Genomic DNA, 12,557 nt, shown 5'->3' with positions numbered 1-12,557 from the left:
ACAGAGAGAAGCAATTGAAAATGTACATGCAGCAGTGTGAATTCTCAGAAGGAAAAATGTTGAAACATTTTTCTTTGGGGAAAGCACATGTATCCCTGAAATTGACACTAAGCAGAATCAAGATGTCTGATGACAATGTGTAGACTAAAAAACAAACAAACAAACAAAAAACACACTCTCATTCTCAAAGTAGCATCAAGTAAAATTGTGGTACTGTGTTCAATGTGGACAATGGCAGTAAATATGACATGACTGGAAGGTAGCAATACAGCTTCCCTTAAGCCACATTTCTTGAGACTTTACGATTTTGATCTGTCTAATAAAATCTTAAGAGAATTCATCATCTGGCATCTACAATGGAGCAAAGGAAAGATGGTAGGCATGTTATCAACTGACCATGGAATCAATTGATTTGATAAACCTAGAAAGCTTTACCTATGTATAAATGAGAAAGAAGAAACATCCCAATATGGTGAGGAAAGATAAATGAAATAATATCAATGAAAGGCTTAAAGCCTAAAAATTAATTAATTAATTAATTAATTAATTAATACTAGGAATGAAGGAAGGGTAAAAGAATATAGCAGTGAAGAAGCATGGTTCCACAGGCACACTTCCAAAGTTCAAGCTCAAATTGAATTGCCAACATTCACAACATATTCAAATTCTTTAAGCCCTGAGACCCAATGTGTGTTCATCTTTCAGATGTGATACTTAGTTTTTGCTTCCTACGATGAAACAAACAAAACTCTCAATGTAGAACAGTCATTTTACAGGGAAGTAGGTAGGCTAACTACAGATATTTACTTCTCTCTCCTCTCTGCCAAATCCAATCCCCCAGTCTCAAACCCAGCTAAGTCGCAGACTATGTGCTGTGATCTTTTTGCCCCATCTCCAGCACCTCACACAGATCTTCCTCTCCAGTCTTCCTCCCACCTCATCTTATTATCCCAGCATCCAACTCCAGCAGGCATTCACTGGAGACCTGCTAGCCAAGCCTACCAGAGAAGCAAGTTGGCCAGCAATGCAGATGGGCTAACTTCTTCATTCTCCTTTCTCTCCTCCAAATCTAATCCCCATTCTCATCCTCAGCTCTTTAGTAGACTACCTGTTGTGGCCTATTCTTACTCTCTCCTCTTATTCCTAGGGGATTAAGCAGAGCTGGGTGGAACATCCTGTTTTCTTCCATCCTATGGAACCTCTGGGCACATCCCCACCCTCCCATCCCCCACCCCCACCTCACTCAGTCCCATTCCTAAATGTCAGCTGCCAACACATATGATCAATTACATTTTACCATGATCTCCCTGTATGACCATACCTAGCAGAATCCAGAATTAATTTCTTAGCAGGCAACTCACAGCCACAATACCCTCCTAAGAACCAGAGAAAGCAACAGAAACCAAGGAAGAAAATACCTGCCCAACAAAGACAAGACTACATATCAGCACCTAGAATCACAATCTTCCCAAACCCAGCATACAATCAGAACCAAAAAGGCACTGAGAAAATCCAGAGAATCATTAGGACATACTTTAAAAATGTGTATCTATAAAAGAAATGGATAAACTTTCTTGATATATACCACTTACCAAAGTTAAATTAAGACCAGATAAGCAATTTAAGCAAACCTATAACCCCTACTGAAATATAAACAGTCATTAGAAATCTCTTGCCCACCAAAAAAGGAGGAGGAGGAGGAGGAGGAAGAGGAGGAAGAGGAGGAAGAGGAGGAAGAGGAGGAGAAAAAGAAGAAAAAGAAGAAGCAAAGGAAAGAAAAAGCCCAAGGCCCAATGGTTTTAGTGCAGAATTCTACCAGACTTTCAAAGAGTCAACACCAATACTCCTCAAATTATCCACAAGAAACAATTGCCCAATTTGTTTTATGAGGCCACAGTTATCCTGATACCCAAACCAAAGAAAGACCGAACAAAAAGAGAATTACAGATCAATATCTCTTATAGCATACATGTAAAAAATCTCAATAAAAAATTGCCAATCAAACCCAAAAATATATCAAAAACATCATCCACAATGATCAAGTAGGTTTCATCTCAGAGATGCAGATATGGTTTGACATATTTAAATTGATAAGTGAAATTCACAATATAAACAGATTGATAGACAAAGACCACATGATCATCTCTTTGGATTCAGAAAAGGCCTTTGACAAAACCTAACACATTTTCATAATGAAACTCATGGAGAGATTTGGAATTCAAAGGACATACCTAAACATGATAAAGGCAATTTACAGTAAGCCCGAGCCAACAATGCTACTAAAGTTAGGAACAAGAAAAGGTTGTCCACTCTCTCCATACCTATTCAAATTACTTAGCTAGCGCAAGAAGACAACTGAAGAAGATCTAGGGAATACAAATTGAAAAAGAAGTCAAAGTATGTTTATTTAAGGTTGTATGATGGTATACAAAAGTAACCCTAAAATTTCCATGAGAAAACTCCTACAGCAGGTAAACACTTTCAGCAAAGTATATATGCATGCAAAATTAACTCAAAAAAATCAGTACCCTTACTCTAGACAAATGACAAACAGACTGAGAAAGAAATCATGGAAACAACACTGTTCACAATAGCCTCAAATAATATAAACAATCTTGGGGAAAACTCTAACCAAGCAAGTGAAAAACATATAACAAAAACTTGAAGGCACTGAAGAAAGAAATAGAAGAAGATATCAGAAGATAGAAAATCTCCCATGCTTGTAGATTGATAGAATATAGTAAAAATGATCATCCTACCAACATATTCCATATAATCTCCATCAAAACTACAACACAGTTCTTCAAGTATCTTAAAGAATAGTTTTTGACTGTTGCCAAAGCTATAGGTTGCTTTCCACAAACTGACAGCAAGGCCCTATTGGTGAAGAAAACAACTACACAACACCAGTTACAAACCTTTTGAGATCTTGTCTGCAAGATATGCTGTATGGTGGCATAAAACTTGTAGGAGTAACCAACTGGTATCTGATTTGGCTTAAGATTCACACCATGAGCTGGAATCCATACCAGACACTTGCTTGGGTGACCAAGAACCTGAGACTAAATACCCCAGAGACCTAGGGTAAAATCAAATACTATTATTCTACTAAAAGAATGTTAAGCAATAAAAGAACATTCTGCTATACTCACAAGGTCAGTGCCTTGCTCAGTGTAATAATTAGGGTTAATATTGCTATGATGAAACACCCTGACCAAAAGTAATTTAGGGAGGAAAGGATTGAATTCAGTCACAGTTTCATACAACAGTCCATTATCAAAAGCAGTGAAGGTAGGAACCTTGCAAGAGCTGATACATAGGCCATGGAGGAATGCTGCTTATGAGCTTGCTCGTCTTCCTTCCTTCCTTCCTTCCTTCCTTCCTTCCTTCCTTCCTTCCTTCCTTCCTTCTTTCTCTCTCTCTTTCTTTCTTTTTTTCTTTCTTTACACTCAATGGCTTTTCTGGACCAGAATCCCCAAGTCCTTCTACAATCCTCAAAGCAACATGATCAGCACTGCCACAGCACTATTCTACTAGCCTGCTACCAACTTGTCTTAGTTAGGGTTTCTACTGCTGTGATGAAACACCATGACCACAAACAACTTGGAGAGGAAAGGGTTTATCCAGCTTGGGTGTCCACATCACAGTTCATCATCAAAGGAAATCAGGACAGGGACTCAGGTTGGAACCTGGGGGCAGGAGCTGCTGCAGAGTCCATGGAGGGGTGCTACTTACTGGCTTGCTCCTCATGGCTTACTCAGCCTGCTTTCTTATAGAATTCAAGGACATATGACCAGGGATGGCATCACCCACAATGAGCAGGGCCCTCCACCATCAAATACTAATTAAGAAAATGTCGAAGCGGCTTACCTACAGCCTGATCTTATGAAAGCATTTCCTTATCTGAAGCTTCTTCCTCTGATGACTCAAACATGCTTCAAGTTGACATAAAGTTAGGCAGGACACTCAGCCATCATAAAAATGCTTCCTTCTGCAGCAAATGGGAAAAGAGACCCACAGCCAGACAATATGTGAGAGTGAGAGACCTTGGAACATTCAATCCTAAAAGGGATGTCTCCAAAAAATCCTTCTCATCAGGGCTCAGGGAACCCTGTGGAAGAGGAGGCTGAAAAGTGTAAGAGCCAGAGGTCACACAGGATAGCAAGGAAGCAAGGGCCTCCAAATCAATGGACTTTTATGCACATATGAACTCAGAGAGATTGGGGCAGCATGCATAGGACCAGCATGGGCCCCTGGGGTATATATATCATGACTTTCAGCTCAACTGTTTTAGTGGAATTCCTGAGTGTGTGGAAAAGTGGGTCTCTCTGTCTGTATTTGCGTCTTGTGCCTTTTCTTGGGCTCTTTTCCTTCTGTTACTTTTGTGCTATTCTGATGTGTTATATTTTATTTTGTTTTATTTTATTATTATCCTTTAGGAGCCTGTTTTCTAATGAGAGAAAGGAAGGGGATAGATGCAAATGTGAAAGGAGGTGGGAAGGAACTGGGAGGACTAGAGGGAGGGGAAACCATAATCAGGATATATTATGCAAGGGGGCAAATCTATTTTCAGTAAAAGAGAAAAAGTAGTCATTTTAAAAGTGTAAGAGTGGGCTGGGAAGCAACTCAGTCATTAAAGTGCTTGCTACACCAGTGTGAATATTAGTTTCCAAATGTTCAGGTGAACATGCCAAGCATGGTTGTAACTATGGACTCCAGTGCTGGGGAGGCAGAAATAGGGCAGTCCGTGGGGCTCACCAGTGAGCCTCTAATCCTGGGAAAAGATCTAGGCTAATAAAGCAATCTGAATGGTTCCTGATAAAACTGTTGAATGGTACCTAACATTAACCTCTTGTCTCCACATGCACACAGATACACACTCATACACACAAATGTGCCCCGTCACACACAAAAAAAACATGGGAGTATTTTTACCCAGGATTAAAAAAAAAAGCCCACAATTGGAGAACTAAGTTTCTTCTTTCATAGTAGAAACACCATGTCCTTAAACTCAACACAGTTCCTTCTGCTGTGATAAGTCCTACTGTGCTAGCTTTGCAAATCATTCCTATAGAAGTCTTTCTTATTCCTAACTTTCTCCATACTCCCCAGCATTGTTGGTCTTTTTGTTTTAGCTTGTCTTATCAACATGGTTTATTTAAATAGATATCTGCAGTCAGCAGCACTTTCCTTCTATCACGTGTCTCAATGCCAAGTTAAGCTCTGGACTCTTCCTTATAATCACTCTTCATTAGACTCTTACAACACACAGGTCATCTACTAAGCCCCAGAGAGACAGAAAGTGAAGGTTCCTAATTTCAAAGTAGTCCCCAAGGCGATTTGAGGAAAATTTTTGTCAGAGTCTCAGAATCATAAGAAAAAGTATTTGATACAAAACATCAAAGTAAAGGGGCGTCTTAACCATTAACTGTAATGTGCATAAACAAATGAGCTATAACTAAGATATGAGGTATGGAAGAAAAGATGCTGAAGTTCAAGAAAAGTCACAATGCTGGACAATTTCCTCTCTGGAACCCATCAAAATTTAGGATCTGATATAAACTTTTTTTAAATTGCTTAGATCTCCCTCTCCCTCTCTTCCCTCTCTTTCTCCCTCCCCCTCCTGTTCCCCTCCTCCCATCTCTGTCTCTGTGTCTCTGTCTCTCTCTGTCTCTCTGTCTCTCTGTCTCTCTCTCTCTCTCTCTCTCTCTCTGTGTGTGTGTGTGTGTGTGTGTGTGTGTGTGTGTGTACACGCATGTGTATTCTCATCTTGTATCTCTGACTGGCCAAGAACTCACTATTTAGACCAGGCTAGCCTCAAACTCACAGAGATCTATCTGCCTGCCTCTGCCTTCCAAGCCCTGGGATTAAAGATGAGTGCTGCAATATTCAGGAATTTTCGATACTTAAGATACTAGCTATTAAATATTGTGGTGCTGGAATGATCTGTAAAAATGATTAAAAAATCTCTTGCAGAATTGTATGATTCCAGGACTCCCAGTGCAAAGCAATGGCAGAGACTGTTTTGGAAGCACTGTCAATTTTTCTTCAAACAGCTTGGAAGCTTTCTAGGTGTAGATCGGGTACCAGACTATCTCTGAGCAAACTGTGGAAAGCCCATGATAATAGAATATAGGTCATTTCTAAAATGATGTCCTTATCACAGTTGTGAGCATTGAGTAGTAGTACTGCCTCTCTTTATCCAAGTGGTATTGTATTTATTTCATTTGTATGGGTGTTTGTCTGCATGTGTGTCTGTGTACCTGTGTGCACGTCTGGTGCCGTCAGAAGGGATAAGAGAGCTTCAGATTCCCTGGAACTGGAAATAGAGATGGCTGAACTGCTATATGGGTGCTGGGAATTAAACCTGGATTCTCTGGAAAGATAAGCAGTGTAGTCAACAGCATCTTTCCAGCCTCCTAGATCCATCACACTGGAAGAAATCTTCATGGGTCAAAATATATCAGCATACAACCAGATAAATATTGAGAGAGAGAAAAATTACAGTGGGTATTGAGGTCCTTCTAGGTCAATATTTCCTTCCAGGGTAGTGATCCAATGACATGCCTCAGCTGCTTTCTGTTGTAAGTACTTCATTTCACGTTTCTTTTATGATCATGCACTTATGTGTTCTAAAGACAGATGCTCAAATCCAAATCCTAATAAAGGCAGAGCTTATACTCTTCCTCATTATACAGCCAGCTCCGACATGATATTGAAGCCCTGTACAATGTGGATGCATGAAGGAGATGAGAACAGTTGATCCCTGGCAATGAAAGGAGAATTTTGAGAATGGGATGTGAAAACCCTGTGGCCCGAGAGAATAAGCCAAGTGTGTTAACTAGACGAGATTTTTGTGACATCGAATATTTCTAGAAATAAATGGATCACTGGCTGAGTTGTAGACATTTTAAACATGTCTCATTAAATGAATACTTTCACAGGAGAATCGTTTTTATAAGAGAATTCGATGCCAAGACAAAAATGGGTACATCCCCAATCAAACACTAAAAGTTGACATATTTCGCACCATTTTTCTTACTTGAGTCACTCGATAAGATAAGAATATCTTTGTTTCCATATGCCTGAAATATGTTCAAATTTTGTAGCTTAAGAAACCTGCAAATGCATAGCAGCTGCCCAGAGTTAATTATAGTGGTGTTTCTTAAAGCCAGTGAAGATGTCTACACAGCTTCTTTTCCAGGGTTACGATTTGGATATACATACTTGTTGTCCTCTGAAACTTTTCACACAAAACCTCAGCCACAGGAGACTTTTGTCTATGTGTATGTTAATTTTTAAAAGAAATTACTCTGTGTAATTTTAGGCTATAGCCCTCTAAAAGTTCAAATTCTTTTTTTTTTTTTTTTTTTAATTTTGGAGCTGGGGACCGCAAACCCAGGGCCAAGTGCTCTACCACTGAGCTAAATCCCCAACCTCATCAAATTCTTTTTTTAATGGCTCAAATTTACAGAAGGGTGGAGCACGGAATTTATACTGTACTGGTGAAGTTCTACATGTTCATAACCTTACGATCAGTCAGGTTCCAGTCCTATTTGTTTAACTTTCTTTTGACTTGATTTTTTTTACTTCTTTTTATAAATGTGATGCAGTCTGTGTAGCTCAGAATGTCCTGAAACTTGTGGCTTCAGCCTCTTGTGTGCTAATGGCAACTACGAGGTATTATACCTGCGAGAAACTTATTTTCATTCATCATGAAAATATAATACAAAACTGAAGGGGTTTCCCAGGAATAATTGCAATCACTTCAGTTTTCTGTAGGTAGAAGTAGAAGGATATTGAATTCACAACCAGCCTGGGTGATTTAGCAAATTCTACGTCAACCTGTGTTCTATATGTGCCTGAACATAGACAAGATACAAGAACAATAATGGATGTCTTAATACTTCATATCTGTTTTTACAATATTTGGGGTGATAAAGAACTGTGTTATTATAATATTTCACAATGTAAGCATCCTTCATTCATTCACAATACAACCTATGGTATTTCCCAAAGAAATACAGTAAGTAAGCTGGTCACTGGATCTAACTTTGTAACTCAAAATCTCTTCAAAAAACATCTCTTGGCTGCCTGTTGCTTTTTCAGTAATCACACATAACAGTGACATGTAACATCCAATGATGGATGATTTGCATAGGTCTCTTTCTTTGGAATTCCATCATGAAACTGATACAGATGCTATATCTGTATGTAACTACACACACACACACACACACACACACACACACACACACACACACACACACACACACAAACATATGGCTAAAGAAAGTTCTAAGATTCCAGAATCCAAATAAGTATGATGAGGAATCCTTAGAACCAGAATAGATAGGTGGATCCCAACATTGAGAGTGGATATGCAGTTGAATCTAAAGCCAGCTAAGCTAAGAGAGGAAGAGCCAGATGTAAGGAAGTAAGGGTTCCCGTCATACTTTTCATTCTCATCAACAGTTTGCCAGGAGTATGTTTATTGCCCCTGCCATTACAGTAGGATAAGAAACTGTAAGAGCAGTGCTAGTCAAAGGATGTGGGGTAATACCCTGACAGTGCTCAGAATTCGATGGGAAAGAAAAAGCTATATCTATAGGAGAACAGGCATCCCTTTGCAACTAAATCTTATGGTAAATTAGTAGCAACTCGAGGAAAAGACCAGCCCCAGTATAGATGTTTAGGCAGGTTTCCTGAAGGTCAGTATTGCTGGGAGGGAAGGCAGAACAAACATGAAAAGTTCAGAATACCTCGGAATGCCTTCTTACTAAGACAGAATAGAATTTGCCTCCCTGTGAACTGGTAAGGAGTACTGAAGAGTCAGTATGAGAAAGAATAGATTCTATACATACTAGGCAAGCATTCTGCCAGAGATATCACTCCATCTCCTCTCCCGACTTCTTACACACACTGATGATATTTAATTATTTTTTATTTATTTTGTGTTTTTGAGACAGAGACTCTCTATGTAGCTCTGACTGTCTTGGAACTTGATGGGTAGACCAGGCTCGTCTTAAATTCACAGATATCCACCTACCTCTGCTTCCCTAGTTGTGGCATTAAAGGCGTGCACTTTTTGTAACAGGCTTGGTGGTTTTCAATTCTACCCACATCCTTTGAGCAGCTGCTGGGTGGACGCCAAGCCTGACTACTCAGGACATTTCTTATAAGGACGATGACATTGGTAAACTGTGATAAAAGATCAGAGCTGAAGGAATGGGGCTAAATTCTTATGTTATATAGTCACATATAGGGAACCAAAGAAATATTTTTAGGTACAGGAGTAGCGTTACACATTTGTGTTTCTTTCTCTTCAGCACAATTAGATAGAATGACATCTCAATAGCAGTAGACATACTTAGACTCTGGATTTTGTTGTCAAATGACATCCACCCAAACCAAAGAACTAAGATTCCTGAAGCAGTGGGGTAGGGGTGGCCCATGTCTTCAATCCCAGTTTGGGAGGCAAGCCAATCTCTGGTGTAAGAATGGAATTTCAGGACAGCCAGGGATATTCAACAAACCCTGGCTTGATAAACAAAAGCAAACAAATCAACAAAAGGATTGTGACTCCCTAAGACTAAAGCCATCTCCTACTGATTGGAGCAGTTATATACAAAACAAACCCAAACCCAAAAAGTTCTTAAGTGACAAAAAGGATGGAGTGTTCCAAACAAAATCCACTACTGGGGTTAGTAATGTAGCTCAGCTGGCAATGTACTTGCCTATTGAGCATAGAGCTCTGGTTCACTCCTCAGCACCCCATAAGCATAGCTTTACAGAACTTGCCTATAAATTCTAGCTCTCAAGTGATAAGCCATCTTTAAGATCCTCCTTGGCTACAAGTCCAAGCCAGTTTGAGATACACGCTATATATCAAAAAAGCAAAAAACAAAACAGAACAAATAAAAAACACAATCATGCAGTAACACAGGAGCCTGATGACATAGGTCCTGAAGGCTAAAGGAGAAGCAATTGAAATGACAAAACCATGTAGAACTAAAAGAAAAATTATTTTTAGATTTATTTTTTAATTGTGTGTTTGTGTCTGGGTTTGTGTATGTGCACATGTGTCTAGGTACTCATGGGTGCCAGAGGAAGGCATCAGCACCTTTACGAGTATGTGGGGGTTACAGGGTAAGTACTTGTAAGTCACTTGAAAGTCATCAGATGTGGGTGCTGAAAACTTAATTCCAGTCCTCAGCAAGAGCGGTAAGATCTCTTAGTCACTGAACCATTTCTCCAGCCTTCATGGTTCACTTTAAACTCTTGGGCTTGCAATTCAGAAATGTGTCTAAATGTTCAAATATCACATTCCAGAATCTTTCTTCCAAGATCCTTCTCCTTTGACATCATTCTGCTGAGTGCTGACTTATTCACTGGCCTCTGCCCAAGAGTATGAGACATCAGTCTTCCTGTTAGGGAGTATCTAGGTAGGCTATGTGGTACATAGTTGTAGTCTAAGTCACTGGGTAAGGAGGCAGGAAAACAGAGTTCAAGGCCACTTAGGCAACATAGCAAAGCCTTACTTACAAAGTAAACAACAAGACGACAGCAGAAAGATAGGAAGGAAGAAAGAGAAATGATGTTTATTTGCTCCGTAAACCAATTCCTTCACATTGCTTGGTAAAAGGAAGAATGCAAGAAATTTTCAAGCAAAGTTGTCTGCGGTGTCCTCGTATTTCCAAATGAACATTCATCACTGTAATGTAAGTTTTATTAGTTGGCTTCCAAAATCCCTTCCTACCAACATGGGGCCATTTTTAAGTAATCCATTGTGGTTAGGAATGCAAAGCCTAGGGCTCATGTTTTCCTTTGGGCCCAAGGAGGATGATTCAGACAGGATCTCATATAAATAGAGTTGGCAATGACCTCAGACTCCTGATCCTCCTACCTCCATTATCCAAGTGCTAGAATATTATTCTATACCAACCTAACATACTTCAACATGTTTTTATTTGAATCCATACTAATTTGAAGATCTTTTGCAGATTATTAAACTTACCTGAAGTGACCTTTCTTCATAATCTACCCCCTGAAGCTATTGTGCATTTAAAAATGTTTTCACGCAATAATAGAATATATTAATGATATCGAATAGTGGGTGGTTTTTGTTTTGTTTTCAGTTTTTTATTGGTTTGTTGGGGTTTTTTAATTTTTTTATAATTTATTTATTTGTACATTCCAAATTTTATTCCCCTCCTGGTCCAACCACTAACAATTCCACATCCAATAACTTCCCCCTCGGTCTCCACAAGGATATCCCCATCCCACCAACTCCACCAGACCTCCCCACTCTCTGGGGCCTACAGTTTCATGAGGGTTAGATGCATCTTCTCTGATTGAACCTAGACCCAGAAGTCCTCTGCTGTATATGTGTTGGAGGTCTCATATCTGCTAGTGTATGCTGCCTGGTTGGTGGTCTGGTGTGTCTGAGAGATCTTGGGGATCCAGGTTAATTGAGACAGCTGGTCCTCCTACAGGGTCACCCTCCTCCTCAGTTTCTTCCAGTTTATTCCCTGATTCCAGTTTTTTCCCTAATTCAACCACAGGGGTCATGAGCTTCTGTCCATTGGTTGGGTATAAAAACCTGCATCTGACTCTTTCAGCAGCTGCTTGTTGGGCCTTTCAGAGGGCAGTCATGGTAGGCCCCGGTTTGTAAGCATGAGTTTTGTAGGCAAATGGATGGAACTAGAAAATATCATCCTAGTGAGGTAAATCAGACTCAAAAGAACGTGCATGGTATGTACTCACTAATAAGTGGATATTAGCCAAAAAAAAAAAAATACAGACTGCCCAGGATACAATCCACAGAACTCAAGAAGGTTAATAAGCTGAAGGGCCCAAGTGAGGATGCCTCAATCCCACTTGGGAGGAAGAAGACAGCAATCACAGTGGAGAGGGAGGGACCTGGCTAGAACCTTAGATGAAATGCCCTTCAGTGGGGAGAGAGTACTTGTAGAGCCTGCCTGATGTATACTGCCTGGTTGGTGGTCCAGTGTTTGAGAGATCTTAGGGTTCAGGTTAATTGAGACTACTGGTCCTCCTACGGGGTCACCCTCCTCCTCAGCTTCCTCCAGCTTTCCCCTAATTCAACCACAGGGGTCAGCAGCTTCTGTCCATTGGTTGGGTGCACATATCTGCATCTGACTCTTTCAGCTACTTGTTGGGTCTTTTGGAGGGCAGTTATAAGTTAGATCCATTTTGTGAACACCCCATGGCCTCAGTAATGGTGTCAGGTCTTGGGGTCTCCCCTTGAGATGGATCCGACCTTGGGCCTGACTCTGTACTTCCTTTTCCTCAGGATTTTCTCCATTTTTGTCCCTGCAGTTCTTTCAAACAGGAACAATTCTGGGTCAGAGTTTTGACTGTGGGATGACAACCCCATCACATTGTGGAGAGGAGAGCATTTGTGCCTGGGATTTGACAGCTCATATCATAGGAGCTGGTGAATAATCTCTGTAGAGTAAGTTAGGTGCTTGATATCTCATGCTGAAGTTTGCATTTTAAGGTTGAGAGGGGAAGATGTCCCTTAATCTGTAGTA

Source organism: Rattus norvegicus, chromosome X (genome assembly GCF_036323735.1).
Source record: "Rattus norvegicus strain BN/NHsdMcwi chromosome X, GRCr8, whole genome shotgun sequence".
Taxonomy (NCBI): domain Eukaryota; kingdom Metazoa; phylum Chordata; class Mammalia; order Rodentia; family Muridae; genus Rattus; species Rattus norvegicus.
Note: the sequence above shows the minus strand (reverse complement) of the source record.